The sequence below is a fragment of the Zerene cesonia genome, unplaced genomic scaffold (genome assembly GCF_012273895.1).
Source record: "Zerene cesonia ecotype Mississippi unplaced genomic scaffold, Zerene_cesonia_1.1 Zces_u001, whole genome shotgun sequence".
Taxonomy (NCBI): Eukaryota; Metazoa; Arthropoda; class Insecta; order Lepidoptera; family Pieridae; genus Zerene; species Zerene cesonia.
This window is the reverse complement of record NW_024045131.1, coordinates 1808775-1816236: the sequence shown is the minus strand read 5'-3', so window position 1 is coordinate 1816236 and position 7462 is coordinate 1808775. Positions and strand designations below refer to the sequence as shown.

Genomic DNA, 7462 nt, shown 5'->3' with positions numbered 1-7462 from the left:
GAAAGAATTTTTCAAATCGGACCAGTAGTTCCTGAGATTAGTGCGTTCAAACAAACAAACTCTTCAGCTTTATAATAAAAGAATAGATTAACGCGCAATCTATATAAATAACAAAGTTCATTGCAATAAATACATATAAAAAATGTTTCAAATACTTTATACATTTAACAAATATATAGTATATTATGATATCATTGTAGCTGATAAGAGTCGGTGTTCGATACATGAAAAATATATGTTTTTATCAAGACAATTTCAAGCAACAATTTAATAGACTAATTGCTGACATGTTATTGACGTATGCTTATATATCCGAACATATTTAACAACGATTACTTACATGCTACAATTAATTATTAAAAACTTAGACAACAGACGTGAATCATCATAATCAGTCCATCATATCAGAGTGTATAAGTGACAAACATTCCAAGTGTTAAAATCCTATTATCCTACTAACATTATAAATGCGAAAGTTTGTAAGGATGTGTGTGTGTTTGTTGCTCTTTCACGCAAAAACTACTGAATCGATTGAAATGAAATTTGGTACGTAGACAGCTGGACAACTGGAATAACACATAGGTAACTTTTCATCCCGACAATCCTATGGGATACGGACTTACGCGGGTGAAACCGCGGGGCGCAGCTAGTCAATCATAATCACGATAACAATTGCAAAGTAAAGCAGGGAGAACAAATTAATTAATTATATATCAAGTCTGGTGACGATTCAGGTGATCATTATGAGCAATGTGATCAATGAAACTCACTAAATAGTGATGAAAATGGTGATGAACGCTCCGTAAACAATTCAAAGGCTGTTTATGAGATATTGAATAATTCGGTTACGAAACGTATGACGTCACGAGCAGCCGGATGTAAGATATGCAAATTAAGTTTAAGTTGTAAGAATTCATTGGAAAAACCTCCACTTTTATTTGGCTTTAACTTGGATTACGCAAAACTAGTTCTTTGTACTGTCGTCGGGTGTATATAAATCATAACTTAAGCACAATAAATAGACCCTTATTTATCGTGTTTACTGACGCATAATTGACGGGTTTTCCCATTTTTTTTATATATTTTTTAACAATTCTAAATCACACTATCACACTAAGCATACTTATGTTAATATATATACATATATATATAAGTTACGTGTCACGTTGTTTGTCCGCGATGGACGCCTGAACTACTCAGCCGATTTTAATCAAATCTACACACTATGTGCAGTTTGATCCAACTTAAGATAGAATAGTTTATATTATTTCAAATGCGATAAATGACTACCCGGGCGGAGCCGGGACGAGCAGCTTGTATTATATATTATTAAATATGAAAAATTTTTTAGAAGTTTGTCCCTCAATCACATTGAAACTGCTCAACGGATTTTGATGAAATTTGGTATATAGACAGGTTGTGAGCTGACTTGGGTGATAGGATACTTTGTATTATTATATTGGCATAAAAAATTATGCGTTACAATATTTATTATATATTCGACCGCTCTGGTACAGTGGTTAACACATGAGCATGAAACGGAGGGGTCCTGGGTTTTATTCCCAATGGGGACGAAGAAACGTCTCGGTCTGGCAGGCATCTGAAAGTCTGATCACCTACTTGTTCGTAATGGAAAATGATCAGTGAAGGATGTTTGTATAATGCATCTGCCCCATACCCCATAAGGGGACACGGGACTTCTCTTATGCCATATTAATAACGAGGACCATTTAAAATAGTTAACTATTTATTTAATAAATAAATAAATAAAAACAAAAAGAAACAAAAACAAAGAAGAGCGGTACATCAGGCGGCCTTATCGCTGAAAAGCGATATTATCCAGGCAACCTTTGGATATAGGAAGTGTTTAATACAGAAAAAGCAGTAGATAGTGCATAACCAAAACATCTAATATATAAAATTCTCGTGTCACAGTTTTCGTTGCCATACTCCTCCGAAACGGCTTGACCGATTTTGATGAAATTTTTTGTGCTTATCCGGTATCTATGAGAATCAACAAACGTCTCTTTTTCATACCCCTAAATGATAAGAGTAAGGCAGAACAGCGTTTGCCGGGTGCAGCTAGTAAATATATATATATTATTTATTTTATGACTATCGAAAAAAATCCAAGCATGTGACGTCATATCAAAAATTGCTTTAATAAGACATAAACGCGCTCACAGTATGATTCCCAAAAAAATTTTTTTTTTTTTCACAGAAAACTGATCCGTCTTCAAGTTATCAGAATTAAACCAAATTTAAATGGGAAACATATAGTTTATTAATCAAATAAAAAAAAACATTAAAATCGATTCACCCAGTAAGCAGTTATGAGGTTACTAACATAAAGAACCATCGAATCGACAGCTTTTTAAGTCGGTTGAAGAGTTTCTATAATAAAGTTTTAATATAATGAATGAACTAAATAATGCTTTATATATTTATTTCTAAATTATACTAATCTAAATAATTTATAACTTTACTAGCATACCCGGCCACGCGTTGCTGTGGCTATGTAATAATTAAAAATATTATGATTATAGATTATTGAGATAATTAATCGAAATAAAAACTACCCTTTATCTTAAGTTGGACCAAGTTATTCATAAAATGCCAAATTTCATCAAAATCGGTTGAGTTGGTGAGTTCATTGGGAACATACATTATGTATATATCTTACTATATATATCAATATCTTAATATATAAAAATCCATTGTCATTAGGTACCTATTTCAGTTTAAAAATAACTAACCTATATATCCTAACCTTGACTTGTAATTTAACCTCACCACAAACGGATTCAAATGTTTTTTTATAAAGCGGTTTTGTATGTGGTTTTCATTATTTATAACTATTTTGTTAACAATAAATAATAAAGTCCCGTGTCCCCTACTGGGGTATGGGGCAGATGATGTACATCTGTTTCACTGATCGATTTTCTTTATGGACAAGTAGGTGATCAGCCTTCTGTGTCCTGCGAAACCGAGACATTTTTTTTTTATGTCCCCACCGGGAATCGAACCCAAGACCCCTCGGTTCTACGCTCCCGCGTTTATCACTGTACCAATGAAGCATCAACAATAAATAACACTTATATAAAACTATTTCAACCAAAAACTCAAACTAAATTTAAACGGGACCGCACGGAATGCACCAGCTATCAAATAAAAAAAGAATCATCAAAATCGGTTAATCCAGTCGAAAGTTCTGAAATAACGAAAAAAGCCGAATAAAAATAATGTCAAATTGAAACACCTCCCTTTTTGAAATCGATTCAATCTGTCATATGGTAATTCTGATTGTTTCTGATTAAATATTATACTCATATATTTTATATATCTATATGAAACTAGCTGCACCCGGCAAACGCTGTTCTGCCTTACTCTTATCATTTAGGGGTGTGAAAAATAGATGTTAGCCGATTCTCAGACCTATCCAATATGCTTACCAAATTTCAGAGGAATCGGTCAAGCCGTTTCGGAGGAGTATAGAAACTAACATTGTGACACGAGAATTTTATATATAAGATTTAAGGCTTTAATAAATAGGTTATATACCCAAAAATTGCTAAACCCGTTTTGATATTTAACACAAAACATAATTATAGATTAGAACTTGTAGAAAGGGAAATATGACTGATTGATACATCATAGTCAAAATTGCTTAACTTAAAAGTGACAATTTTTGCATAATGATATTACAGTATATTACACATGCGCCGAAAATGATGATTTCTAGAAATCGGGTAGAAAATAGATCTCAAATAAGGAATATATATAAAAAAATGCTAAGGTAAAAAAAGCTTTATAAAGAAATTGTAACTATATTAATTAAATATTTAATTAAAATAAACCTTAATTTCGTAAACATTGTTTATTATTTATTAGATAAATTATTTATATATTCCCCACGCCCCAATAATATTTATATTGGAATATTTAATTAATTTAGATTCATTAAACCAGATTTCCCAAAAACGAATAAGGTTCTCAATTCGACAGAATTCCGAAAAACTTTGATAGATAGAACATTAATTTCTCCTATTTTAGAACCTGGAATCTCCCTTTTAAAAGTCAGTATCCGTTTTTGTAAAAAATCAAGTAATTAAATAATATAGTCTTAATTAAGAATTTTATTAATGTTTATTTATAATCTAGACTATAGTCTAGAATAGGTATACCTAATGCGGACTCCGACAAAAACAATGCAATTATTCAGTTATGATTCAGCCTATATGGTATTCCAGACTATAAAACTATAAATCATCTATCTGTTTGATAACATCTAAATGTATTCATCCGTACTGATGTGATAGTTTTACATACATCCAACGAAACTTCGGCAACAAATGATGTAATAAAACTTGAACATTGACTAAATCACTTTTATATTTTTCCATAAATAAAATTACTGAAATATGCTAGAATTTCATAAAACCAAAAATTACTTATTAAAAATACGAATAAAATATGGAAACATCTCTTTTATGTTTAAATAAATAAATATACACAAAACGTTGTTAGCCAAAAAAATGATGTTCCAAGTAAATTAAAAGTAAATTTTATATTAGTTATTAATATAAACAATCTAATAATCATCTGAATATAATACGAACCTTATTAAGTACCTACCATAAAATTAATACGATAATAAAACCCGCTGGGCCGATTGCAAAAGTTCTGCCTAATTAGTAGGTTACGGTAACGTAGGTCATAAGGTTATAAGCTTACGATAAACATCATCAAATAAACCTGTGACAATATCTTTTTTTTTTATTTCAAAACCTTTATTACAATAATTTTAATTTTTAAACATCGTAAAAAAAATACAAATTGTTCATATATTTATTTTCTTTGACTATATTTTATCTGTCACGTATTTTTCCCGCGAAAAAAAAACAAAGACAGTCTCACCCGCAATCCACAATCTAGCTGGCCGTGTGCAAATTAAAAAAAAAAATAACAAAAAAATAATAAATTCAAAAATGGAACTCACATGCGACGTCACGATCCTCACCACACAACACAACACACTAAATTGTCCACCGTGTACAATCAGTATTTAATACTTCAATGACGTCACACGAAATCCTCTGAGTCAAACACGATAACAGCCTCTGGTAAGCTTACGCCTTTCTTATATATACGATGGTTTATGAAACATCGTTTGACCTTTGCAGCGGCGTCGACGCTTTAAAATCGACGCTATGTTATACGTTGCTAAGCGTGAACGCTGAAATTAAAACGATTTTTTTGCTTGTTTTGTAAATAATGCACCGAGCCTGTAAGGGAGAAGGGAATTGATTTAAAATAAGAATGTTCGGATTCAATTTTTTAATTCTCTTCTATTTATTATGATTATGTAGATGATTAAAGAATGTCGTTTGCATCGAAATTTCTAGGTAATTTGTGTTGCATTTTGCAAAAATGTAATAGTTCTTAAATTTAATACTATTTTCATTTACTTTTTGAGTAAATTATGTTTGTAAAGCAGTCACGTTTTCTTATACTGTGTGAATATTGAATTTTTTACATATTATCCACATTAAAAGTTAAAAAAAACAGTATTACGATACAAAAAGTCTAGTTTGAATAAACAAAATATTGTATATTTTGTATTGAGTTTAATTTTGAAACCATTATTTAATTACGATAAGTAATATCAAATCTACACTAATATTATAATGCGGAAGAATTTTATATCTTTGTTTGTTTGTTTGTTTGTAACTCGAAATCTGCGGGACCGATTTGAAAACTTCTTTCACCATTTGAAAGCTGAAACTTCGCATAGTGACATAGGCTATATATGTACCACCGGCGAAGACGGGGCGTAAAGCTAGTTTTGTGCTAGTCATTTATTTTTTAAATTGAGTTATTTCAATCTAAAACAAACAATATTTATAAAAACAAAACAGTTAAGACGACATATTTATGTTTTAATTTTTATTTCTATGTTTTTGTAATTATAAGCAGGTTGGTTTATAATAGGCCGACTTTATACCCGATGCCGGTTTTATATTATGTTTCTAAGCCTATATTTAGAGTTAAACTGAATATCAGCGTTAGAATCTCCGTTTTTTTTGTACTGAATATCAGTATATACTGTTTTTATATTACAACTTTTATGTTAAAATATTTTACTGTTTTATATCTCTTTATAACTTTAAAGATATCAAAAGGGATAAAAAACTGTTTAATGTTTAAGCAAAAAGTGTACTACGGAATAAGAAAATTCTTAATTTTAATAACGTCGGTTAAAAATAACTTCACGAGTGCAGTAATAGTAAGAAAACGGAACGGATCTGAGTTTGATCCCGGGTGAAGTAGAAAATGAGCGTATGTAACCCCATACCCCAAAAGTGGGGCAAGGGACAAAACATGATTAATCTTGCTATTTTAAGCTAGATTTTCGCTCTCTTGACAAATAATATACGTAAAACTTTCTCTTGAACCACTCTTTTTAGAACAATCGCATCAAAATACGTTGTGCAGTTTTAAGCATCTAAGCATATATAGGGACAGACAGACAGACAGCGGGAAACGACTTTGTTTTAGACTACATAGTGATAAAGTCATATCCCTTTATTTATTAGATATCAATATATTTATTGTTATAAAACGAGAAAATAGAATTTTTACCATAACCTCTCTTTTTTTAAAGTGAGATATCTATTTATAAAAATAATTACTTATACATATGTGTTGTTTTCTTATGTGAATCTATTTTTGTACTTTACGCAAAACTGTTAGATCCGTTTGTATGGAATTGGCTATTTAGATAGATTGGTATATAAATGCAAGTTGTTGTTTGTTTGTTTGTTCATATTTTATGTCGCAACGGAGCCATTATATAGAACGATTTTTGTGTCCGAAGATAGATAGTTGAAGAGTTATATATTCTTATATTTACTGCCGTAAAACACGGCATTTCTGTGGGAATTCTTTTGCCCACGCGAAGCCACGGGAAAAAAGCTAGCTATAGCATAAATAAAAATAATTCAATTGTTTCTTATCATACGAGAAACTACAAACATAATCTAGCAGATTGAGCCTTCTATAAATATTGCCACATAATTCCGGAGGTTAAAACGGACAAGTTAACAAGTTGTTTTATTGTTATACTAGCTGCGCCCCGCGGTTTCACCCGCGTAAGTCCGTATCCCTTAGGAATATCGGAATAAAAAGTTGCCTATATGTTATTTTTGTCCAGCTGTCTACGTACCAAATTTCATTTCACCCCCACTGAACGTACGAGACAATACACGTGTATGAATAAATAACTTATATGTATATAACTTCGCTTTCTTAATCGGACAGCACGTAATCAATTAATTTTATAGACTTTGACATTATAGCCCTTGTTTTACGACCTATAAATCTATTCAGACCTAGCGCTTATCCGTAGTTTCGTTTGCGATGTTTCCTACTAATATTATAAATGCAAAAGTTTGTAAGGATG

General features: G+C 31.0%; 1 protein-coding gene across 2 annotated transcripts in view; it reads right to left on the bottom strand.

Moving 5' to 3' along the window:
- Window positions 1–5124, bottom strand: part of LOC119838111 — a 57841-nt gene extending 52717 nt beyond the window's left edge. For both annotated transcript variants that reach the window (XM_038363925.1, XM_038363927.1), the window contains exon 1: window positions 5000–5124. The gene's annotated coding sequence lies outside the window, so the exon portion shown is untranslated. The remainder of the gene's footprint in view (window positions 1–4999) is intronic.
- Between the last annotated feature and the right edge of the window lie 2338 nt (window positions 5125–7462).